At 42.7% G+C, this 27694-nt stretch overlaps 1 protein-coding gene across 3 annotated transcripts in view; it reads left to right on the forward strand.

Moving 5' to 3' along the window:
- The window catches only part of LOC124611594, a 293459-nt gene that overhangs the window by 76587 nt on the left and 189178 nt on the right, over positions 1–27694 (forward strand). Inside the window, exon 1 of one of the 3 annotated variants that reach the window (XM_047140259.1) lies at positions 25252–25386. The exons of the other annotated variants lie outside the window; for them this stretch is intronic. The gene's annotated coding sequence lies outside the window, so the exon portion shown is untranslated. Of the gene's footprint in view, positions 1–25251; positions 25387–27694 lie in introns of those variants that run through there. 3 annotated transcript variants of the gene reach the window in all.

Consider the following 27694-nt stretch of genomic DNA (forward strand, 5'->3'; position numbering starts at 1 on the left):
TTTCGTAACACATTCGATCTGACTGAATGAGGTAACTGAAAATCGAGAAACACGTCTTTGAATGCCTTTGTGCTTTTCGTTTGTTCCGTCCCGCCATTATACCCCAAACACCTTATCAATACTGTTGAGCGAAGCGGTATAGTCGTTAACACTTTGTGTGATACGTTCTGTTATTTTTCATTCACTTTTGGACCCGCTATTCTACTAAGCGTTTAAAGTGCATCGACTAGGGCGGCATACACTGCGAACGGAGTAACAGCTGTGCAGACAGCCGTCCGCTAGCTCGGGTTAGAAGTGCTAATAACAGATGCTGTTGCGATGGGACCTGAGCCGAATCCACACAGCCGAGATCCTGTTTCTAGTGGGAAAGTATGAAATTAGCGCCAAATCGATTATATTATTAAATATTGTTTTGTAAACAAATGGAGAACCACCGCCACATGGATATTAATATGTTTTGGGGATTAGTTTGGGATCACAACGGAAAAAAACAATAACTATACACGTTCTTAGAAAAGGCCTTCTATGGCGGAAAATATCCGCATAAAATTTGACGAGATTGAATGCCATAAGAAATATCGTTTCACTACCGACTCATCCTTATTAGGTAATCACGCCATGTGGAGAACTGTTTACCGATGATCGACATTCAGCGAGCAGCAAATCTGAAGTAACGGCTCGTCAAAATTTAGGCCTGAGTAGGGATTATTGAGTGTAGTAGTTTGCCAGGCGTTAGTCGCGTGTGGTAGGCCTTGAGACTGACCAGCCCGCGACGTAAAGTAAGCCTTCATAGAGTCCGAGGCCGCACAGGAAGTTCCTGAAATGTCACCCACTGTCTGGCTGGCGAGATGCTGTTGCAACTTCACTTGGATGCGGGAGAGACAGAATCAAACTTGCGTCCTGTCATCTCGATGTAGACTGCCTGTGGTTTCCCTGAATCGTTTCTACAGGTACACGTATCAGGTCTAACTGCAAACACGTTACTTGCGACTTCAGAGAGCGTTACGTACTAGTACAACAGTGCCACTGTGGACTATAACAGCCTAATGAAACGTCACTCACTACTGGTTTTTTACTTTTTTTTATTTGCAGGAATTCTGTTGAAGTGCACGAAACGCCTGAAACACCGCAGCGCGGAGAGGAAGTAACTGAAATCTATACTGACGTATAGATTGTATATGCATAGGGACCTATCGAGAACGCTGTTCTAGTTACTGGAACTTCAGCACTCGTACGTGGATACACAGACATGAAATGACACGGGACATTATGGAAGATAACAGTTAAAAAATATTTAGTTAACACCATTGTTAAGTGGTGGATTTTTGACATGCATTAGTGAGGAATGTTCCTTTAGTAAATTATTGACAGCCTTAGACAAGATTGGCAACTTACTTCAAATGTACAGAAATATTAAACTGTGCAGATAACAAAACGAAAACACGCAGAACCCTATGATTACAATGTCAAGAGCCATAATTTGAATCGGTTCATTCATATAAATACTTGAGTGTAACAGTGTGTAAGAGCATGAAATGGAACGATCACATAGGCTCAGTCGTAAGTAAAGCAGGTGACAGACTTCGATTTATTAGTAGAATACCAGAGAAATACATTCAGCCAGAAAAAGACATTGCTCACAAAACACTCGTACCACCCATCCTAGAATATTTCTCAAGTGTGTGGGACCTATATCAGTTAGAATTAATAGGAGATATAAATGCATACAACGGATGACAGCACGATTGATCATAAGTTTGTCTGACCCATAGGACAGTGTCACAGAGATTCTGAAGAAAGTCATCAGTCCCCTAGAACTTAGAACTACTTAAACCTAACTAATCTAAGGACATCACACACATCCATGCCCGAGGCAGGATTCGAACCTGCGACCGTAGCGGTCACGCGGTTCCAAACTGACGCGCTTAGAACCGCACGGCCACACCGACCGGCAGAGCGCAAGGAGTCACTTAAAAAATCATTAGTGCGCCACTGCATACATGAATAGAGCGATGGGATAATGGAACTGTCATAATGGGAAGCATCTTCTGCCATACATTTCGTAATGGTTTGTAGAGTATGTATGTAGATGTAAACGTAGAATAATATAGAATATTTAATTATTTTCTTCTTACGATGTACGTTCCATGGTACAAAACCTTCGCATCGTTCTGTTAGTTCGCTGAGCAAATATTGGATTATTTTATTCAGGCGTGGAAAGCGAAACGCTCCTTTTTTCTAATACTTACTTTAGAAATACATCTTAAGTTTCTCAATAGTGGTCGTTAAGCACTATGTGATAGCTGCAACAAGCCATAGCGGCTTCAGAAATAATTGCGGCAAAGATTTCAAACAAAGAAGAAATAGGTGTTATTGTAACATATCTGAACCACACTGGTTTTGTTGCTGACATTATACTGTTTGCTTCTAGAAAAGACAAACTGCAACAGCTAATGTAAGAATTTAATACAGCATATTTGAGAGTAGACTTGCACGAATTGTTGTTATTGTAGTTGTTCGGCAAAAATCAAACAATAGAAACTTTAGGTAGGAATATCAGCAATGTAGGAAAAGATAGATTGCTACATACCGTAAAGAACACACGTCAAGTTGCAAACAGGCACAATTAAAATAAACTTACATAAAGCTTTTGGCCACAGCATTCATCAGTAAAACAGACACACACACAAGCAAGCACACCTCACGCATTCCGGCCCGAGATGCTGGAGTTGGCGGCCGTGTGTGCGTGAAGTGTGCTTGCTTGTGTACGTGAATGGTGTGTGTCTCTCCTTTACCGACAAAGATTGTGGCCGAAAGCTTTATGTAAGTGTCTTTTAATTGTGCCTGTCTGCAACATGACGTGTCGTCTTTACGGTAAGCAGCAATCTATCCTCTCCTACATTGTTGTTTTGTAGTTGTTGTGTCTTCAGTCCGAAGACTGCCTTAATGCAGCTCTTCATTCTACATGTTAAAAAACTGTGCGAGTCTCTTCATCTCCAAATCATAACTGCAAACTACATCCATTTGAACCCTTTTAGTGCGGTCAAGACGTGACCTCCTTCTACAATTTTTTCCTTTAAACATCCCTCCATCACCAAAGTGACAATTCATTGATGCCTCAGAATGATTTTATCAACCTATACCACATTTTAATAAATTTTCTTTTCTCCCCTGTTCCATTCTGTACCTGTTCGTCATTTCTTCGATCCACCGTTCTAATCTTCAGCGGTGTTCTGTACCACTATATTTCAAAATCTTCTATTCTTTTCTTGCCTGAATTGTTTATCATCCACGTTTCAATTCCATGGAAGGCTGCACTCCAGACAAATACTTTCAGAAAAGACTTCCTAACACCTGATTTTTATCTTTGGTATTAATAAATTTCTCTTTTCGGATAATATTTTCTTGTTCTTGGCAATCTACAATTTATAACCGCTTTACTTTGTATATCGCCCGTTATTTTACGCTCTCAAACAGTAAAACTCATCAGTTACTTTTGGCTTCTCATTTCCTAATCTAATTCCCTCAGCATTGCGTAACAACTCGTCTGCATTCCATTAAACTTGTTTTACTTTTGTTGCTATTAATATTACAACCTCTTTCAAGAGACTATCGATTCTGTTCAGCTTATCTTGCAAGTCCTTTCATGTATCCGACAGAATTGCAATGTCATAGCCAAACCTCGAAGTTGTTATTTCTTTTCTTTGAACTGTAATTCCCTTCCTCGATTTCTATTTGGCTTCCTTCACTGCTTGCTCGATATTTGGACTGAATAACATTTGGGATAGGCTACAAACATGTCAGACTCCCTTCTCAACCACTCTACGTTCTTCAACTGTTATAATTATAGTCTGGTTTCTGTACAAGTTGTAGACAACTTACCGTCCCTGTGTTTTCTCCCTTCTACATTCAGAATTTCAATGAGTGTGTTCCAGTCAACACTGTCAAAAGCTATCACTAAGTCTACAAGAAGTGTAAACGTGTATTCGTCGTTACTCAATCAGTTTTGTAAGATAGATCGTAAATTCACGTGTACCAGTCTTTCTGTTCTTCTGTAAGTAATTTGTGTCAGTATTTTGCACTCATCGCTTATTAAACTGACGACTCTGTAAAACTTGTTCCTCTCTTCTTTGGAATTTGTATTAGAATGATGGAAATGGGGTTTTCAGTTATTGGATTCAGAAAAAATCCATTATTGATCAAGATCGCAATTTACTGTTTTCATTGATTGCTAGTTTCGGCTTAAGTTGTTAGCCATCTTTAGATCACAAGACAAGAAAATTTTTTCTGTATACAACCACCAACCTGTGGGACACACCATCCTAAGTTTTGTATAAGCTTCTTGACTGAATCTTATTTTATAGCTCGGCGAAACAATGCAATATCACCCATGACTAAGAGACTGTCGTATCCACTGTCTAAAAGCATTATATCAGGTAATCTTCGCTTGTGAAGAGTGAGCTCACAGTAGACGTACCACGTTGCTCTAGAGATGAGGCAACAGAAAACAATATATTAATTTTCTATTTTCTCTCAGTTGTATGAGGTTGTCGTATTTACTGCATATGTGGAGATTATCTGATACAATGTTTTTACACAGTGGATGTGACGGATCTCATAGTCATGGGTGATTTTATATTAATGTTTCATCGAGCTGTAAAATAAGATTGAGCTAGGCAGCTTGCACCAAACTTACGACGACGTGTTTGCCGGGTGGTAATTGTGATTACACACACACGCACACCACAAAAATGGTATTCTGGGACCTGAAAAGAACAGTAAACAATTGGAGATCGCGTATCTCCAACCAGACCATGTCAAGAAACAACAGAAGTGGAAAGTGTTGCGTGATGAACACCTCGACCGAACACTATCAAACTGATACTTCATTATTTCCATACCTGTAAAATATATTGATTAGAATTTCATCCTTATGCGAGATTAATTTCATTTTTATCAATACAGATAAAATCCATTCCTACAAATGAAGAATTCTATAAGCACATGATGGCTGTTGGATGTGTCTAACGTTACTGGAACTTTTCAGATGAAAATTTCAACATAGCATGCCAGAGAACGAGCCTGCTCTTAACGCCATCTTTCGGACTTTGGAAAAGGTCGAATCATTGTCATGATTGGCGTGGTAGGATCATACAGATAGATCGCACAGACAGTCGGCTGCAGTGCAATGGCTGCAAAATTACTGGTAACGGTATGCTCTCAGGATAACAGTGTGGCCAGAAAAGTAGGTGCGGGTGCTTCTAGATGGACTACTCCGAGAGCAGATAGCAAGACTGTTCGACTAGTTCTGAGGGACTTACGAATGACAACTGCTGAGATGCGGAGAGGTGTTACAGGCAGAGTGTCACGATGAACTGTTGAGGATAGATTACGGGAAGCTGTGTTGAGATCTCGAGTTGCCATGCGTTATTTGCCACTGATCACAGACTTGTGTGGTGTAGCGTAAAAATGAACTGGGACAGTGAGTGGCAGTCTGTGGAGCTCATAGAGGAGTCTCGCTTCTGCTTGTGGTGCTCAGATCAACACTAACGCTTTCGTGGACGGCCTGGTGAAAGGTCACAGGCAGTTCGGTACTCAGACCTCCTCTGGCTCTGGAATCGTGGCGTAAGGAGTTATTCGTTATGACAGCAGGACTGGTTTGGTAATTGTTAAAGGGAAAGTGAATGCTCGCCAGTGAGTGGCAGGAATAGTAAACTCTGTTGTCGTACCCTTTCTGAGATTTATTGTTGGCTTTTGGGCATCACCTATAGAGCCACACAATAAAAAACAACAATTATCTGTTACATCCATTTAAACTGAACGTAAGTAAAAGATCTAAATAAATTAACATTTTTGGTATATTATAATGTAAAAAAATTTCTCTTTCTCATTTGAGCATCTGTTATAAAATCGTACAGGAGCTCATAGACTTTTAGACTGTTTTAGAGTTTGTAAACAAGGCATTTCCAGAGGTCATCAAATGCTGTAATACTGCCATAGCTTCTTAAAACCTTCTGCGACCGCCGAAGAAAAAGTGATTAACATCTTCCTCACTGACGCATTCACATGAAGATGATGTGACCATGCCGAGGCGGTAGAAATGTGTCTGAATCTCCCATGATTGAAGCAAAGTCGTGCCATTGTCACTATGAAGTTTCTTTCTTTCCCGCCATTGCATTGTTGTTTATTTACAGTGTTACATTTACACTTACACAATCATGATTTCGGCTTCAAAGTGCCATTATCAAGTGTTTTCTGAAAGCAGGTTAGACAGTAACAGTAAAATACAAACAAGTGATGATACATCAATACCACGGTGCACTCACGTTTGTAACTGTATCTCATCAACCATTAACATATACTAGGATATCCCTACTCTTTATATTATGTTAAATTTAAATGTGCTGTTTAACATGAACTCTTTTGAGTCTTTTATTTGCTTAAATGCTTTTATGTACATGACATGTTTCATATACCTGTGTTATTTACAGTTATTCCTAAGTAATGTTCCACCACATATAACAAGACTTACACGCCTGATGATTCGTACATCATAAATATCGCTTCAAACCTCACTGGATAATTAATGAGTGAGTAGCATAAGTAACTGCACTGTATTGTATTAATTAGGAACTGAGGCAAAATTACACAACTTAGAGTTGACCATGTGTTAATTTCACGTACAAAGATGTATATTTACCTACTAAAATGTACTTTAAACAACGTCAATGAGTTCCTGGACTGCTATATTTATGGATGCAGCGAATATTATCGAGACGTTTGTTACTGTTTATGTTTATGAGCAGGCCACTTCATTATATACTAAGATAAACAGGTACTGCAAAGATGTAACAACTACCAAAGATAATGAATTGCTCCTAACCTTTCCTATCCTACCGGACACTGTGTCCAAATACTAAAGAAGGTCACCTGCTTGTAACAGGACAATTTGGCACTTAGCCAACTGCCATTCAGTCAAGATGATGTACTCAGCCAACTGCCATTCAGTCAAGATGATGTACTCAGTTATGAAACAAAGCACTACGCTCTGCCAGAAATATCGAGTCTTAGACAATGTGTCTAATAGTGTATTTTAATACAACAGTATGCCATCTTAGGCAGTTTATAGCACTTGTAAGTAAGCATTACAAATATGGATTCTTATACAGTTACGTCACTTGTTAGGTATTTCACTGTTATTGTCCTAACCTGCTTTCTGAAAACACTTGATAATGGCATTTTAAAGCCGAAATCCTGATTGTGTAAGTGTAAACGTAACACTGTAAATAAACAACAGTCTAATGGTGGTACTGACTTTAAAGAAATATATTATGACTGTGGCCCCGAATTATGAAGAAAATTATAAAGTTTCTGTTGTGTCTGCAGTTTTGGTGCTAAGGACATGGCGGGAGATTAGGCATCACTATGGCTTAGTGTCTGCTTTAATTTCGGAAGGCTCTTGAAGATTTTCATTCCATCGGATCGTGATTACAGTCCTTATGTTGTTTAAAATATCGTCGGGTGGCAGTTTGTCATATTTCACTGAATCGGTAAATACAGCTTTCTTGGCCAGAATACGCGAGTAGGGTACGAGATGGCATATTCATACAGGATAAACGAATCCCTCGCACTGCAATTTATAATTCCCGACAGTGAATCGGATTCTGCGCCCAGACCGAGTATTGATATGAAGTAGAGGTCAGAGATACCTTGGTTTCATATCACGGCCGCATCTCGCTCCGCGAAGGTCGCCGCCACCAAAGGCATGTCATGTGAACCCGTTCACTGACGCGAGAGTGCCCCTGAATGAAAAAAGCTGTCTCACATTTGCCCCGCAGTTCTTCTGTGGCTTTCGATGCACGCCATTGATAGCAAAGGGACTGACATTACCTGAGCTTAGGTTTTTCTATTCGGACCGCTCCCTGTACTGTACGTGCACGTCTATGACGACTTTCGCTACGCTCTGGACCTTTCTTCTGGCAAGCCGTTCACTTCGTGAACTTTGCCATCAACCACAGCAACTACCTGTTTATTGCGCAGGTCTCTGCATCACTGCCAATGCAAGCGGCCATAATGTGTGCTCTACATGTGCCGAGTAGGATAGAAAACAGTTCACACCACAGATGCCTTGCTAAGTGTACGAATCCTTGACTGGCCCGTCCACTCCCGTGACTTTTTGTCCGCAGAGCGTGTCTGGGATGTGCTGCGAAGATGTGTGCTATCATACCACCCTCCAGCCAGTAATCGCCGTGTATTTCAGGCAAGAAATAAATTCAGCCAAGTGACATGCGGGAGCTGGTTGCCTCCACGCCACACAAATTAAAGAGTCACTGACGTTGCTGGATACCAGCTCCGAATGGAATGAAAATTTTATCATTTAACAGCCGTTACGTAATGAACCTCTTCACAAAATGTTACAAATATTGGGCTTATCATTTGTGCCACTTGTTGAAGTCAGAGAGTGTTTCGCCTGCCCCGTGTATCTTGTATATCAGGTGTAATATTGGATTGGTCCATAGGTTCACAGCGTTTTTCCATAAATTTAATAAACACAACAGATACACAATACAGAACCTTCACTCATCAGTATTATAATCTCCTTCACTATTTAAAATATTTTGCTGACGCTGGGCTAAGTTTTCACTTCCGCGGTTGCCCTACGTGGTCTTGAAGCGAAGAAATCGTCGAGCCATGTTTGGGGCGCATTTTCATCCGGAAAGGAAGATCCTTGAAGCTTGTTCCATAAACTAGGACTTTTGATATTTTTAAAAATATCGGAAATCTGATATACCGAGATTTGAAAACATCGTTAGCGGGTGTCGATATATCGAACAAAAATGCTGACATATCGATGTATGGATTGAATAAATATCAACGTGCCGTCTGCCTGCTTAACTGGGTGGTAACGTGCTTGCCTCCCATGCACTGGGCCCGGGTTCGATTCCCGGCCGGGTTGCAGATTTTCTCCGCTCGTGGACTGGGTGTTGTGTTGTCCTCATCATCATTTCATCCTCATCGTCGGACGAAAGTCGCCCAGTGTGGCGCCGACTGAAGTAAGACTTGCACTTGGCGGCCGAACCCGAATGGGACATCCCGGCCAACAGTACCATACGATCATTTCATTTCATTATATTTCTACGTACCGACCATGGAAAATAGCAGCTTCGCATTGTAAATATACTGCCGGTTTTAGAGTTGTATATTTAAGTACTGATTTATTATTAGATATTCTGTGCGTTTACAAACTAGTAGCCAGCCTATCTCCCTTACACAATAACTGAAAGAAAAACTATGCAAGTCCACGCTTGGCGATAACCACTTTGCATGTAAGTGGCACAATAGAAGGTGTCCGATAGGTCCATCACTCGGTTTCGTCACATATTGGATTTATGTGGAACACTTCATGTCGACTTCCCTGTTTTTTTTTTCCATCTCTGCCAACGCCAGCGACCTAGCATTTGTGGTGTCGCTAAACGTTGCAGTTTCTGCTGATAACGCCAAGCGCCGATTACGTAAGCACGACTCCGCCCACCGCAAAGACTAATCTTGTCATTTAGATTTTTGTTCATCATTTTCAGTACTTGTTTTTGAAGGATACCAATGTGAAGAAATAGCACAGTAGTTGCATTAAAAATTGTTTTTAAAGCAAATTCTTCACGTCGGAAATCTCCTTACTACATTTACACCGCCATCCCCCTGTACAATTGGACTTCTTCTTTTTTGCCACATATACTTGATTCTCAAAATCAAAGAGAAAGATTTGACGTGATGAAAGTTGAAAAAATATTAAGACTCCTTAATATAGTGAAAGTAAAATTATGTTCTACTACAGTTTCAAAAGATCAACTTCAAAAATAAACCGAAAATTATTTGAAAAAGGTAATCAAAATTAAGTATGTCGGCACTCGATGTTTCTACATTGATAGGCACATCGGTAATAACTTGAAAAGATATCGATATATCGATATTTTATCATTATCCGTAACATACATAGAGGAAAAGGGAAGATCTCAGGGCGCGAGATTAGGTGAATAAGGCGGGTGAGGAATTACTTCCGAACCCAAGTCCTGTATAGCGTTTTTTGTCAGTCTAGATCCTAGGAGAATGCTGTCTCGCGTTATTGTGGAGTCGTATCACTTAACGCAGTCTTCCTGGTTGATGTTCTTGGATTACTTCTGCAAGACCTCTCAATTGTTGACAATAAATGCCAGCAATGGTCGTTACCTCTCGTAAAAGCAATCCGTAGTACACCGAACCGTCGCTGTTCCACCAGATAAATGACATTATCTTTTGTGGATGCGTGCAGGTCTTTGCACGAGTAGTTGCTGCTTTCATTGGGCTTAACCATTTCCTTCTCTTCCTTATGTTAAGATAAAGACACCATTTCTCGTCACCAGCAACGCTACAGGATAGGTATAGTGGGTGTTGTCCACGAGCCGACTGATGACGAGCAAGCAGAAATGCACACATGGGCGCCAGCTGATTTTTGTGGTTTTTGCTTAGAGCATACGGTAACCATACATCCGATTTTCAAACATTCCTCGTTGCATGAAAATATTGCACGATAGTGGATTGATCACAGCTCATCCCAGTTGCTAGTTCTCGAGTGAACTGACGTTGGTCATTGTGGATTACTGCCTTTAGACGATCTTCATCAAACCCCGAAGTTGTTCCTGAATGTGACGAGTCACTAATGTCAAAACGATGATCCTTACAACAAGAAAATCATTTTCTTGCCATGATCTGCCCTATGGCATTGTTCTCATGCACGGCACAAATGTTTTTGGCCGCCTCTGCTGCTGTCAACCCTCTATCGAACTCAAACAAGAATATGTCGGCAATGTTCCGATTTTTTCACTTGGCACTCGAATTTCTAACGTACGCAATTCCACTCACTATCTCCAAATAACAAAATGACAATATGTAAACTTAAGTAGCTACAGTGAACTACAAATAAAAATGACCGTAGATAAATAAACCCATAGCAACCAGAATAACAACATGCAAAACAAAAACGCTACGAACTTATGCACCAACCTAATAGTTTCGTCAATCTATATTCTCCCGAGGATCTCAATAATATTGATTGAATATCGTCTGCTGTAGGTGCTTTGTTTCGATTTAGGTCTTTCAGTTCTATGATAACATTAAATAATGTGCAATGAACACACCAAAAAGAAGATGGTGCGTATTGTCAATGAAAACTCGAAAGTATTTAACGTCGGAAATGATAATTAAGAGAAACAGTCAAAGTTCCGGTTATTGACACAATCACTACATAATCCGAGACCATCATACATAAGGAGACAGATGACTGAATCAGATTGATATCTCAGTGGTTATGTTTTGTTAATCAGTGGTCTACACCTGACTTGCTTACCAAACGGATGACACGATTGTAACAACTGGCTCAAGTTGTCTTTAGAAGTGTAGAATGTCTACTGTATGCTTCTCTTCCTTTTTACCCTCTCTTAACCGCTTGACATCTTTTCGTCGTTGAATTTACGTGGCGCCAAAAACTAGAAGCTTTTCTACATGTTTAGCTGTAACGGTAGGAACAATCTTTCCATTATAGGAACTGGCTACGTTGTGTTATCTTCAGATAGTGATGAATTTGCCTACGCCTCCGTTTTCGAATCAATTTTACCGTTTTCTATCAAATCCGCTGAGCTTTCTATAGTAGTAAAAAGTGAAATTCTGGCGTGTGTCGTCATATGCGCAAAAGCAAAGCTAGAACAGAACACTGACAGTTTTTGTATTGCTTCTATATTATTTTTTTGGCTGTAGATTGGGGTAACATACTGATCTGCAGCTTAGTCCGTGGATGACGATGGTTTGGTTGTGAGTTTTCGAAGCCACTGTAATTCAAGTAATGGCGCACATTTTGTAATGTTGATGCTTTAATTTGTTCTGAAATCGGTGCTGATATTCAAGACAATAAAAGCGGGTTAAAAGCTGTGAGCTATCTGGGGAAGTTAACCTTGCATTACTGAGCAACTGTTTCACCAGGTATCCAGTCTAGCTTACCAAATTCCCAACCAGACTAACATTAATTATAATCTTTTAGTAGTCATCCGATAACCGGTGATATATATATATATAAAGACAATTTAAATAAAAAGAAATAAAAATCAGTTTATATTTGGACATTTATTTTAACATTGATCATTGTTCCGTTAAAATTTCAGCATATTAAACTTGATTCATAGCTAAACTGGTGCCTTATTTAGGATTATGAAAATGTGAGTTCGTAATCTTACGGAACACATCAAATATGGAGCCAAGATTGGGAGACTGCATACAACACTGCATTCGTAAAATAACACGCGAAGACCGTTGAAACATATGCAAGAGGAAATTAACCACAATCAACCGATTCAATTTTCACCCAAAGAAGTTACGTTCGTAGCGCAATCCTGTCCGTCATGTAATTACCACACAATGGTATACTAAATTCATACAAACTCTCTGTGAAATCTTCCCGAAAAGAATAGCTGAGGGCTACTTTGATGATTACACTACATGCTTCACGCTGTCAACTTGGTTTACACAAAGAGTGTAACTCCACAATAATTTTGATAATTAAAATAAATTACATCGAAACACAAATTACAAAAGAAAAACCTCGAACTGGATACTATCGTCTTACTATTAACCTGATGGGTCAAACAATCGTATAAGCACGTGGTACTGGTCTCACAAAGCACACCCCACGTGGGTTGAACATAAAGAAAAGTTGCTATATTGAAAAATATTGTCAAGACGAAACGTTATAATCTCACGCACATTCGCATTTAAGATTGTTGATCTTAGTTAGAGTTACGGATCATCCACACATAGTGACAAAGCAACTACTGGAAGATATTCTGAACTTCACACTCGAATTACACTGCGTTGCAATTTAAGATAACATTAGATATTTTAGATCTAAACTTGAAATAAAGGTGATTAAATTTTCAGTTAGGCTGAACTTAAGAAATCCATTGTCCTACGGACTTAGCAGAGGCGCGCCGTGACCAGAGAGGCAGCTTCCTATACCAACATGACAAGGGACGGACAGGACCATACTAAGAATAGCAACCTTTTAGAAAGCGTAGCTACCTGTTCCGACGTTGGTCCTACTGTTCTCTAGCAGACAGGCTTGTCTGCTACCATCAAGCATGCAACTAGAAATACATTTGCTCATTCATCCTTTCACACAGAAGGGAAGAGGGATGACAGTATCTTATCATATACACTATATTAAAAAAAAGCGCATGTAGGTTCCATATGAGACTGTGTGACATGAATTACATATAAACTGTGTTTTAAAGTGTAGTAGTGTGACAGATCGTTCTTGTTTATGTGTAAAAGTAACACGTTCCACTGCTCAGTCTCCTCCCAAATAGAATCAGAAACACCACAGTAAATTTAGAAGTGGAATGTATGCTGTAAATGACAACAGTTTTAAGAAATTAACATGAAAGGAATCCAACAGAGACCTTTCAATTTGACGAATATTGGATTTCGATGAGTGGTTCATGTCCGCCATTTTGATGACATAATGTGTGAAAGCATGCATGTGGTATCGGCAGGCTCAGTATTTTCCGCCTGTGGCTGGAACTAGGACGTCAAAAATCTGAACTCTACTCTAATCACTGAGACCATCACTGATACAGCATAGAAACCTCTGCTGCAGCGTTTGTGGAATGACATCAAACCACCAGCACGCTCGCAAAATAACCCACTGAAATTCTGTTAATATCCTCTCGTCCGCCGTCCTGGCTTCTTTACAGTATTCATAACTCAGTATGACGCTCAAAACAATGATCCAACCTACAGAAAGTCTGGAGGAACCAGTGATATTTATGCATTTTTTCAAGGAAACACAATCTGCATCATGTATTTTATTACTATGACCAGCTTCGGCCGATTTAGGTCACCTTCAGCTTAAAATATGTAGAGGATATTAACTGTCATTGGCATCAGCTGGCGCGCGTCGCCAAAACTCTTGCGGATGCACCATTGCTGAAGCCACCACTCTCAATCTTCTATTTATGAAGATGGCTCAATCAATCAGAACAAATCATAACATTTAAGTACGTCATCTAGAGTACTTTTTGCGCAAACTTTTCAATCAGTCAGAAACTGAAATGCAGTTCTTACCTACTCGGCGTTTTCATGGTCATTACTTTATTTCTAGTCTGTTCACAAGGCACTTTGAATAACTGCGTTTATTGCTCTCTGTCGTTAAAGCTTGCTAATTCAGAATCTGTACTTCACATTTTAGATGTAACCCGTATTTTCCACTAATGTGAATCCTTTCTGAATACTTTCTTGAAATGTGGACACTTCATGCAACGTTCTGATATTGACTTAACAAATCTGTAGATAGTCGTATTTTTCTCTTTTTAAACTTCCTTCTCCCCTCGGTGAATTTGTTTTAACATATCTACGAAGCAGGTGAACAGTACTCAAGTATTGATAAGATAATGTCGTAAATGACCTCCTTCATACGTAAGCAGTACTGTCTCATATTCCTTCACGTGAAACGTTGAACGGCAAGTTTTTCTTCATTTCACGACTCACGTCATCAATCCGTTGTTCATCCCTTCAAAAGTCACTTGTAGTGATTTGAATGCTCTAGCTGCATCCAGTGCTTTAATGCTGATACAAATATTAAAACAGAAGCTATTTTTATTGTCTATTTATGGCTACTGCATTGTGTTTGCTCTCATTATGCTAACTGGCCTGTGTTTGCAACAACCACTGAATTTTCTATAGATCTTCCGAGATCTAGCAATAATTTCCTCGCGACATTACATCGTGCCAAACGTCTATGTTATTCATAATCAGTCGCGAACCGCTACTGACAATATAATTTCTGGATACTGGAATGGGACAGATCCAGTCACGCCTCCAGTTTCGTTCCTTTCTTCCGACGTTCCCCGTTGGAGAAAAGGCACACAAGTGCACAGATTAGCCAAAACATTATGACCTCATGCTTAATAATCTCCCGGGTTCGATTCCCGGCGGGGTCAGGGATTTTCTCTGCCTCGTGATGGCTGGGTGTTGTGTGCTGTCCTTAGATTAGTTAGGTTTAAGTAGTTCTAAGTTCTAGGGGACTGATGACCACAGATGTTAAGTCCCATAGTGCTCAGAGCCATTTGAACCATTTTTTGCTTAATAATCTGGAACGCAATGCAGCAGACATTCTGCGTGGTATGCATTTGATACGTCCTTGGTAAGACTACGGAGATGTGTGGCATCAGATGTCTATCCAAAGGTCATGCGATTCCCGTAAACCATGGATGGGTGTTTTGTGGGTGCACAGCTGGCGCCCAATAGTGTTCCTGCTGAGTTCCATTGGGTTCACCTTAGGCGAATTTTGTGGCCAAGACATCAGCGTGAGTTCACTATTACCCTCCTCAAACCGCGTGACACGATATTGGCCTTGTGGCACGGACATTTATCCTGTTGGAAGATGACATCGCCGTCGGGGAAGGTATCAAGCATGAGGGGACGCAAGTAGTTCGCAATAATGTTCACGTAACCCATGGCTGTCATGGGGTCATCGATTATCACCACAGGCTCCATGAAAGCCAAAGTGGATGTCCCACATCATTGGCCTGCATCCGACGAACGGATCATGCTTCGAGCAGTCATTCGCCTGGATGATGGCATATCCAGGCTTGACCATCGACTTGGTGTAACCAGTAACGTCCGACTAGCCCACCTGATTCACTGATTCACTAATTCATGTCTCTGTCTCGATGTTCCAGTGCCCACTCTAATCGTAAATAACGATGTCCTTCGGCCAGCATGGGAACGTGTGGGCATCGTCCGTTGATGAAGCCCATATCCAACAACATGCACTGAACGTTGTGCTCCGAGACACTTGTGTCTGCACCTGCACTGTACTGTGTCTTGAGATCTACCATAGATCGCCACCTATCCTGCTTTACAGAGTGGACAAGCCTCCAAACTTCACGTTCTGGGATGAGACGTTAGACACCAGCCTTGTCGTCTACTCGTGACATCACTTTCATTCAACCACTCTCCATAGATGAACAGGATAATACGATGGTGCCGAGCGGAAACACCTCTACGATGTCAGGATGGTGTTGTGGAACCTGTAGACCGTCTGTTGGCGCCAATAAAACATGGTTAGGAAGTTATGATTTATTCATTCAGATTTACAGTTCTGAGTCTCCTCGTCAGACTCAGCTGACGCCTCGTGCCAGTGAGGCGGAAGAATTCTGTTCACTTCTGGTCAGTTAGGCCGCTTCTCCAACAATTAATTCGAAGTCAGGCAGGCGAAGCAGAGCTGTGTCAGGGTGGCCTCACAATGGGTTAGAACGTCCTCGATCCAATTCCATAAAATGCCGATTACCCGCGATGTCCCATCGGGATGTACCACACTCCCTGAAATCGTGTAGTCGGATGATCCTAGCCCCACCGGACAGAGATGCCTTTCACACCCAGAAGTGCCTATAGCGTCAGTCAGGAATAGAGGCATCGGACGGCTCTCTCACCAGGCACTGGTGATGATGTTAGTGCGACAAGCACTGCAAGATGAACTCGTGATAGAAGACCTTCAGTCTCCCCATCATTGTCGTGGTAGGCCACCAATGCAAAGCCCGACAAGTAGTAGGTAGTGATTACTAGGATGTTGTCATCTCGGGAACGGCAAGGAGCGTGTTCATGAGACGTGCTGGAACATCGAATAAATGGATGTGACAACACCGTAATAATCATTGAACCGAGTGCTCCGGTACGAATGTGATAGATCCTAACGACCAACTGAATCCAGAGCTGGAGAACTAAGGTATTTATGGGAAGTGGTGGGAAGTTAAGACGTGAGGCTCTGTCCGTTATGACCGAAAGTCCCCCGCTTCTCTACTAGATGTCAGCGGTCCTCGTTCCGCTTTGTTTACTTAACAATTTGTTACAAGCTCTTAACTGCACTGTCAAGTGTCTGGTAGGTGTTGTTGCGTCCTACGTATTGCCTGTTGCTTAACGTAACAAGAGCTAACAAATACATGTCTGTCACACTCTCACAGTGGACGTAACTTATGCCTGGCGGTTGGTTCCGGTTTAGCAACCTGTGCTCGTTTACGCGACCGACTTACGGTGCTGATTGTTTCTTTCTGCTGCGTAGCTAGGTCACCACGTCTGCCTGGTGTCGTCTGTGGCTGCACCATCATGAACTTCTTTTCTGTTCTGTGGCGTAAAAATAGCAACACATGAACTGCCTACCAGCTTCGCAGTTTTCGAGATGCTTGTTCCCAGAAGCTAGACCATAACAACCCTCTCTTTGTCAAGACCGCGTGTGTCAGTGGATTTCTCCATATGTGGCCCGTGCAAATGCTGGAATGTTTCTTTCCTTACACGTCGCGGCCTGCAATGCCATCAGGCGACATTCAATCTCGGAGTGGGTAGCGGTCGCAATATTTGGCTCGTTAGTGTATATTGACTATATCTTTCCTTCTATGTGTGCTTGTCCAGTAAGGTCTGTCACGAGATTCGAAACAGTACACTTTACGCCGTAAAGCCCCAAACTAATGTCGTATATATGGTAAGATCGCGCCGCATTTTGTTTACTGACTTTATGGCATTGGTGGCAAGATGTCCCAACTTGGGGAAGGTCAGCTGCCAAGTTGCAAGTCTTTTCAGTTGACGACACAGTGTGCGAATTGCGTTTCGATGATGACGAAATGATGATGAGGACAACACAATACTCAGTCCCCTAGTGGAGGAAATCCCCGACCCAACCGGGAATCGAACCCTGGCCCGTTGCACCGCGGTAATGAAATAAAACGTTTTTCGAAACGCAATAAATGCAGCGTCAACCTGGAGACAGCTGTATGCAGTTCTCTGAATGTCGTTATGGATTTGAGGTAGGCACGACGGCATCTACTTTTATTTAATTTTCGCGTAAAATAGTACACGGGATGTTTCACATGTAGACATACCTGTTGGAAGGGCACCTGCATAGTTATGCTGCGGCACTTTTTGTAATACTTTATGTGTTCGTTCTTTATCGATGATGAAGTCCCGTCGTTCCTCATTTTGAAAAACCAGGTATCGAAATGACGGCAGTCCTCTACCAGGTTCGAAGCTGATTCCTCACATTGCTCTGAGAGTCTTCTGGTCTAATCAGTAAGTCAAGTAATTATCGAACACAGTCTGGCGATTTACTGTGATATAGGAAGTATCCAATTTTTCTCGCTTAAGAATCATTAAGATGAGTCTACACCCTTTTGAACAAGATACTAGCGTTAAACAAAAAAAGGAAAGAAAGAAAGCACATCAATATCAAACCATCTGAAAACCTTGCAATTTTTATGAGACGAAAGTGCGGACGAGTCCAATGAACGACGTAAGTTTCAGACCGTACTGTTGAGAAACAAGCTGGTGTATCCTGACGACAGAGCGTCACACAGGACTTTCATCTGTGTTCTTGTGATAGGAGCGAACCAGCATTTTCTGTTGTACTGCATGTACCAGCCTTGCTAACTTCACATTCCTTATGCTTTCGGCTAGAAAAATCCCTGGGCAGCGAACCGAGCGTTGCAGCGTCGTGGTTAAAAGTAGTTTCGTATTTTGAAGTAATGGGGTTAAAACCCCAGTCTAGTCATCCCAATTGCGGTGTGTTGTGATTTTCCTAAGTCCCTGCCGGATAATGCTTGTATGGCCTCCTCGGCCTGGCGCCTTTCGTATTCTTATCCAAACAAAACTTGTACTCCCTACGTAATGATTTCGACCTTCCTTCTTCCATCCTTCCGCGGTACATACAGCTTTAATTAGCTCTAGGCATCAAATAAAAAAGCGAATTATGCGTTTTTGAGAGATTACCTGTCGTGCTATTTTCGTTAGAGACTTCAACACATTCGTACGGATCTCTGGAGACCAGTGACGGGACTGTTGGCGAAAGGCCTTAGTAAGACCAAACTTCTCTAATCGGTGGTATGCCAGGACTGCAAGACAGAAATAACATAAGCTGCTCTACGAACACGTATCGCCGGTAGTAATTGATGCCGCATAGTCATGTTGCAAAATGAAGCCAAGTTTGACCGAATGGTACAGTTTTGACTTCTGTATCACACCAGGCGAAGCAATGGCATTTGAGAGGATGCCTATAACAGAGACACAGACCCTATCAACATCTCTGTCATTTGTCAGTATGATGCTCCTAAATATATGCAGAATCACTGTAATCACGTACTTAACATGAGTGCGTTGTTTTAATTCCAGATAATGGCGACGTATTGTCACTCCAGTGACCCGTGTCCATACTCTCACTGCAGCCTGAAGCGTCAGTTATTGACAACTTCACAAATTTCGGATAGTGGTAACCAGGATCGAGAGGGAGACGCTAATGTCGTACATTCAAGAAAATTTTTATATCATGGTAGCTTCGCAAATTACAGACTTTGCGACAGCAGTCTGGTTTTAATGTCGTGATACTTAACCGTTTGTCCGCCCCCGGTAGCTGAGAGGTGACAATGAAACGAGACCAAGCATATGCTTGGGATATACCATAATAGGCAACCCTCGAGAAGACGAGCGTTGGGTGCCGTCAATAAGCCGAGATATCTCACGCAGAGAATAGTGGAAACAAAAAATTAAGAAAAACACCTTTTTTGTATATTAAAAAAAGTTAAAAAAACAAAAAACAAGATGAAAAAAAAGTTTCGCAGCAAAGAGTCATCGACAGTAATGAAACGTTTCCTTTGCTGCAGAAGCAACGCACCTTGAAATTTCCACTGCAGTGACAACACTGTTTTTCTTTTCTTGATGCAGAAGAAGCATTATTTGTATTAAACGTTCTTTTAACGGCATAGAAGCCAGGCCGAGAAGGCAGAAATTGGCAAGCGTAAGGATCGGTTGAAGGGGAGGAAGGAGACCCAACAAAAAAAAAGAAGTGGTCAGTGCGACAGAATGTCACTCCTAAGGGCCCGGGTTCGATTCCCGGCTGGATCGGAGATTTTTCTCCGCTCAGGGACTGGATGTTGTGTTGTCCTAATCGTCATCATCTCATCCCCATCGACGTGCAAGTCGCCGAAGTCGTGTCAAATCGAAAGACTTGTACCTGGCGAACGGTCTACCCGACGGGAGGCTCTAGTCACACGACACTTATTTTTGCATAAACCGTTCTAGTCCCGCACAAAAGCAAGTATGGCGCCTTAATGTGAGATTTTCATTATCATGCGACTGTGTTCCGTTGCTGTCGGCAGTTCTGGAAAGAGAACCTAATACTTCGCAAAGTGATCCTTGGCCAGGACGTTACACGTCGTACTTTGCCATACGAGAACACTGCTGATACCGAGAATCTAGCCAAGCGTGTACCCTATCGCCCAGGGAAAGAGCGTTGAAACATTCCTGTAGCGACCAGTCAATCAGTTCTGCACGACCAGCTTTAGCTGAGTCTAGCTTCACACGAGCGGCATTTCTGCACCACAGAGGTTCTGCAGAGCTTGAACGTTAATGTAACAGATCAGCCACACGCGGCCGAAATTTATGGCTGCGTTACGTCGTTCAGCTGCGTCACACAGAACCAAAAAAAAAAGGCGCGACGATTGTTCGCAACGATTTGTCATTACATTGTTCCCACGAGCAGGGCTGCGAGTAGCCTATCGGATGCATCGGTGAACTTCCAACCGTTCCTAATGTAGATCAAATATCTGGCAGGCGTTCTCTTGCTGTAGCCACTCGAAGAGTGATATCATCGGGTATGTTGCGCACCATCCTTCACGTGCGCAAGGCGACGAGCCACTCGTGAAAGGAAGAAGATCCCGTGGACGACGATACTGTTAGTGACACAAGCTCTGACTGGCGAAGGAAATTGGCTGTATCACTTTCGATCCACCCAGACATTTTCTTAAAGCGATTTAGGGAATCCTCGGAAAACCTAAATCAGAGACCGGGTGGGGATATGAACCAGCGGCCTCCCGAATGCGAGTCCATTATCTCACCATTGCTGCACGTCGCTCTGTGCCAATCATTCGTGTACCGCTCGTCATTCTTCACTGGAAGACTGGAAAGGCTGTTTGCTTTGAGCATGGGGTATGGTCGTTATCATTACAGATCAGTTTCGCTTTTTGGATTTGGCGATAAACTGAAATCCGTAATAATCTAATCCCTTGTCATAAGTGAACTGGAAATTCACAATACCACTTACGACAAGGGAAATTTTGAACCAATTTCATTTTAGTAAAAAGTAAGGGTTAAAGCCTGTCCTGTAGTACAAATGTTATGTTCGGCCAAACTGCTGATGGTGCACGAAATTCCCGATATCCATCCAGTTAATGACAAATAAATATTACCTCATGCAGCCGTTATTCGATGCTTTCACTGGGAACCTATACACACTGTGTGACGAAAAAAGTTAAGCACGCAGAAGGGAAGCAGGACACAAAATGAATCGTGACGGTTTGAGGGGGTGTGTGATATTATTTCAATGATTACAATAACGAGTCACAGTTACAAAGACCTTGGCAGTATGAGCCCGCTCTGGTCTGGATGCCTACACTGATTCGATGGGGAATGGTGTCATAGAGTCATTATATCCACTCCTGGAGCAAGCTGGTGCACAACGGTTGCAATTGGTGCTTGATATCTTGGATACCGGCACTGGAACGGAACTCATATCCGAGCTGGTCTCTCACATATTCTATCGATGACGGATCTCGGGATCACGCCGGCCACTGGAGTAACTCAGCATAACGGCAAACAATTCATAGACGCACGTGCCGTGTGTGGACGAACATTGTCATGTTGAAAAATGGCACCACGATACTGTACCAAGAGAAGTAACTCATGGAGACGCATATATGTCCGTGCTGTAATGTTGTCGCACTATCAGCCGTGACTTGAAGCCATGTAAGATGACTCCCCCACAATGACACCATGACGGGAGTGCCTCTCTAAAACAGTGGAAGAAGGAAAGCTCTCTCCAGGTCGCCGCCGTATTCGCCATCGATGGTCCTCCGAGGCAGTGAAGAACAGGCAATAATGCCACGCCATTCATCAGCAGTCCGTGCCTATTAATTCTCGAATGGCAGGCGCAAATGTGAAGGGGTTTCGATGTGCCTGGGTGCAGAACACACCTATCCACCCTTGAGGTGGTCAGATGCGGTCGATCGGAACCTTGGCGGCGAGTATGTCTGCCTTCACTCTCCAAGGTTGTTCAGCATCGAATCACTATCACATCCGTACGCTCCACAAATCTGGAAAACGCACAGTTCACCAGCCGCCCAAACGGAGACCTCAATGATGCCCCATTCAGCCTCTGTCAGATATTGCTAATGTTATCTCACACGAGTACGTGGTATCTCTGTGTCCTTCACAATAACCACTGAACTCATGACGCTGTTCAAGCTCCGTGTGTATCCTACCAGGTTTGCTAACAATGCTAAACACGAATAACTCTGGTGGCCGTTCTACCTGTCACAGACAATTATTTACATGCAGCCGATGGTGTGTACGTGTGCGATATTACATCGTCATCAAACCGTCTTTCTCGCGTGTTTCACTGACAGCAGCCTTTGCGTTTACGACATTTGGACCGAAGAGTAGACAGACAGAAACAAAATGAAAGTGTCATTTGGCATATGTACACACGCGCACACACACACACACACACACACACACACACACACGCACGCACACTCACACACACACTACTAAGTCGAAACAATACGACTACTAACTTGATTGAATGTTGGTCACCTTCCCACCTTTCGAACGCAATACAGACGAGGTTCTGCGTAGCATGAATTCGATAAGTCTTTGGTAGGCTTACAAAGGTATGTGACACCGGATGCCTGTCCACAGTTCTCTCAAATCCAGTAAATTACAGACCGGTGGTTTATAGACGAGAACCTGGCGCCTGATAGTAAGCCAGATTTATTTCACCGAGGTTAGAAAGATGAGAAGATATCGACATGAGTTCACACTATAATGTTCCTCAAGCCATTACAGCACGCCTTTGGCCTTCTGACACGGACAGTTATCCTGCTGGAAGATACCATCGCTGTCGGTGAAGACATCAAGCCTGTTGGGACGCAGGTGGTCCGCAATAATGTTCATGGCGCCTTCAATTACCACTACAGATCCGATAAAATTCTAATCGAATGTCACGAATAGCATAACACTGCCTCCACTAGCCTCCGTCCGTGGCGCAGTGCATATTTCGAGCAACTATTCATCTGAATGACGGACCCGACCATCGACATGGTGTAACAGGAAACAGAAATCACATGACCTGCAGACACGTTTCCGCAGATTCACGAACCAATCTCGATGATCAAGTGCCCACTGCAATCGTAAATGACCATGTAGTTTGATCTACATGGTAACATGAAGGGATCATGTGTTGTGGGGCCCCATGTATAACATTTTGGGCTGAACGGTGTGCTCCGAAACACTTGCGGCTGCACCAGCATTATGCTCTGTCGCCACTTGTGACACATATTACCGCCTATCCTGTTTAAGAGCGGGCAAGCCTCCGAACTTCGCAACCTATGATGAGTCGTGGACACTCAGAACCTTGTCGCCTACTTGCGGTTTCAGCGTCATTCAATCACTTTCCACAGATGCTCACAGCCGACCACCTTCACCGCCGGCGGAAGTGGCCGTGCGGTTAAAGGCGCTGCAGTCTGGAACCGCAGGACCGCTACGGTCGCAGGTTCGAAACCTGCCTCGGGAATGGATGTTTGTGATGTCTTTAGGTTAGTTAGGTTTAACTAGTTCTAAGTTCTAGGGGACTAATGACCTCAGCAGTTGAGTCCCATAGTGCTCAGAGCCATTTTGAACCACCTTCACCGTTTCCGAGATGGCAGTTCCCAGGCGCTGTACCATAATGCGATTCATTGGCAGAACACTTAGAAGGTGCAACTGGTCTACCAAAGCGACTGCTTACAGAACGCTTGTCCGCCCTATTCTGGAGTACTGTTGTGCCGTGTGGGATCCGCATCAGATGGGACTGACGGATGACATCGAAGAAGTACAAAGAAGGGCAGCTCGTTTTGCATTATTGCGAAACAGGGGAGATAGTGTCACAGAGATGATACGTGAATTGGAGTGGCAATCATTAAAACAAAGACGTTTCTCTTTGCGACGGGATATTCTCATGAAATTTCAATCACCAGTTTTCTCCTCCGATTGCGAAAACTTTCTGTTGGCACACACCTACATAGGAAGAAATTATCATCACGATAAAATAAGAGAAATCATGGCTCGCACAGAAAAATTTAAGTGCTCGTTTTTCCCGCGTGCCATTCGAGAGTGGAACGGTAGAGAGATAGCATGAATGTGGTTCATTGAACCCTCTGCCAGGTACTTTATTGTGAATAGCAGAGTAATCACGTAGATGTAGATAACGAACTATCCTTCATCGAAGTAGCTTATGTCAGTGAATTTCTGCGTTTGCAGCTCGTATCGTCGCTACAGTGATTCCCCATTTCTTTCTACTCCCTGAGTGTGCTTTCCTTACCGATTCACGAGCGCGCAACGCCACTAGGCGTTTCTCAATATCGCCGTGGGCAGTGGTGATGATCTCTTGGCTCATGAATGTAAGTAACAGTGATTGTGTACTTCCATTATTAATCCAGACTAGTACTTACGCGTTTGCTGACATTCACATCTTTTAACAGCAGCAGGTATTTCTTAATTACTTCATTGTCAACTGAGGGAGTAAGTTATTGCAAACACTGAAGTTCACTCGCTATATAATTTCAACCAGCGTTTCCATTGGAGTTAGGACTAGTCCAAAGTTTGTGTCTTCTTTAGGTAGTGAATTCTTCAGCGTATAATTAAAGTCATCAAAGCCTAAGAATGATATCGTGAAGTAATTTAAAACATTTCAGTCCAATTTTTGAAGACAGACAAGACGTAAAAAGCTCCTTGTAATCCCGAGGCATTAGCGCTATCTGTATCCATCACCTTGGCCTATTTTCGTTGCTCTTGAAGAAACATTAAGAGTGTGCCATGTACGCCAATAAAGCGCAGCGAGGGGCATCCGCGGCTGCCATCTTCGTCATGCCTAGTCTATCTTCTTTCAGTCTCTGATTACTTTTTAGATAACAAGCGAAACCTTAGACAAAGGAAAAGAAGTTAAAACGTTAAAAGGAAGACGTCCGGTTTCGCGTTACACCTTTTATAGCAGGTGCCGTACTTGATCCTCAGGAGGCAACTAGATAACACGCGGCTTACCTAACCGGACCAGGCGGGTGCCGGGCATATCAGTTGAAAGCCGGCGTTCGAGTTGGCTGCAGCCCGCTTTAAGTGCGTGTTTCTAGGACATTCGCCATTCTTTCTAACCTGTTTCAAAGTCTTTTACTCGCAGTCTAATTTTCAGCTACGTCAGAACGCGAAGTCCTCCGGTTACGAGTGCTTCTTGAGGTAAGTAATCGAGAATTGCAGCTGAACGAAAGAGTCCTGCTTCGCCGTCTGCGCTAACTACAAGGCGAATATGTTTTTTTTGTTTTTTTGTTTTTGTTTTTTAGTTCTGATCGTGGCCACTGCACCACTGAGTTGTGAGAAAAGTTCGCCATCATTCAAGTGTTCTCTCATTCCTCAACAAATCATTAAAGCGGAAGGCTGAAGGATAATGGTCGCTGTGGCGGTCGTGATAACCGTTTCATTCATTCATGCGCGTAAAACGAGTGATTGCTATACATTTCTAGAAGTTTATTAATTAATTTCATCGTGACTTCGCGGTTCTTCCTTAAGCGTTCAGTACGAGGACAAGATGAAGACATTTTGGCACAGGGGTAGCGTTCGTATCAACTATGATTTTTCGCTGTGTTGGTACGTGATGCAGACTATGGCATGTCAAGTAATAAAATGATCTGTGGAATAGTTTTCTTTACACGTCCTTTAAAAGTCCTTGAAAAGCAGTAGTATTGCGTGTGTTTCGTTTAGTACCTAACCTGGAACTTTGAGCCACCATAAAAATATTTATTTTGTCCATCGCAAATTTACCGGAAGATGAGAAAAAAATGAAGGTTTAGCGTCCCGTCGACAACTGGGTCTTTAGAGACGGAGAATAAACTCGGACTGTTTCGTTCAGGTTGAAGATCGAAACTGGCAGTACCCTTTCAAAGAAACTATCCCGGCTTTTGTCTGGAGTGATTCAAGGAAATCACGGAAAACCTACATGTCGATGGCCGGACGCGTATTTGAACCGTCGTCCTCCCAAAAGCGAGTCCAGTGTGCTAGCCACTGCGCTACCACGCTCGGTCGAAGCTCGATGAACGGTCATTAGGAGTCTTCTCCTTTAATTGTAAAAAGAGAATGGCTGAGTACAAACATGACCGTACTGCTCTTGAATATGATCCATATGAAGGACTTCTTAAAATTGCTACCTCTGATGAAAACAAAGTGAGTGACGGCGTCTATCGAAACACCATTACTATATAAGTGACGCCACTATTCGTAATAGTCAGATGATCAAACATCCACATAATGTGCGTGTTTGAAGTGCAGCTGCTCATAATATTCGCTACATGTTTATGAAAAGAACTAATACGTGGAAGCACACAAGCAAGGCAAAGACAGGTTAGAAGTTAATGTCCAGTCTACGCCGAAAGCTTTAAAAATGAAACACAAGCTCGACCCAGACAAGAACTGGGTAGAAAATAGGCCATGGTTTGATTCAGAAACTGTTTCGGCATTCTCCTGACGCGATTTAGGGCAACCGAATTAAAAACTAAAACTCCGCCCTAAAGGCCATGAAGGCCCAACGGAACCGACCGACCGCCGTGTCATCCTCAGACCACAGGCGTCACTAGATGGGGCATGTACTCAGCACACCGCTCTCCCAGCCGCATGTCAGTTTACGAGACCGGAGCCGGCCTCCAGGGCAACCAGAGACAACCTAAATGCACGAGGGGTGGCGCCATGTTTCAGACATTAGACACGTATTCGGTAGCACTAGGTTTCAGATCCGCGCCCAGACCTCCAGATTTAGGTATCCCGTACTTTACCGCTACCACTTAAGCAAATAACGGGATGGTTCATTTGTACAGGTCAGGGCCGATTTCTTTGCGATCTTCGTCCAATCCCAATTTGTTCTCCGCCTCTGCTACACTCGTCCTCAACGGAGCGTTATACTCAGATATTCCTTTTCTTCAGAAGGGGAGACCAACACCTCTCCTCTCGAATAGTCTTAACTCCAGAGTCATCAAGCTTACCGTAAAATACTAAGAGGTGGTCGCCGAAGCATGCACAGTAGAAATGAAGTTTCGGTGTGTTACGACGACAAGAAGCCCTCTGTGGCAGGAATGACAATACTAAAGCTTCGAAACTTCCTTGAGAAGACTTTCCTGCGTGCTTTCCCCTCTTTTGACTTGAAGAGGCAATAATGTAATGCTGCTCGACCTAAAGGTGGCTTATTTGAATTCTGGCACTGAAATAAATTTTCTTTGTCAGAATTCCGCTGACGAGGAAGGAATGGGTGGTTTTATGTTTTATGATCACTAGTTTTTATATCAATATCCTGGATTGAATTCCAAAAGTAATTGTCGTCTCTGATGGGTTGGGGTCATCCAGCCGACAGATTGGACATTAGTGCCTCTGGAGAGGAGGAGGGCATTGGGTCGGTGCCGAGATTTACCCTTATTATTCTCACTTCTGCATAGCTACACTTTCATGACAATGTTTACATTTAGATAGTTACAACTGACTGCACAACTAACGTGTTGGATAA

This window comes from Schistocerca americana, chromosome 1 (genome assembly GCF_021461395.2).
Source record: "Schistocerca americana isolate TAMUIC-IGC-003095 chromosome 1, iqSchAmer2.1, whole genome shotgun sequence".
Classification (NCBI taxonomy): domain Eukaryota; kingdom Metazoa; phylum Arthropoda; class Insecta; order Orthoptera; family Acrididae; genus Schistocerca; species Schistocerca americana.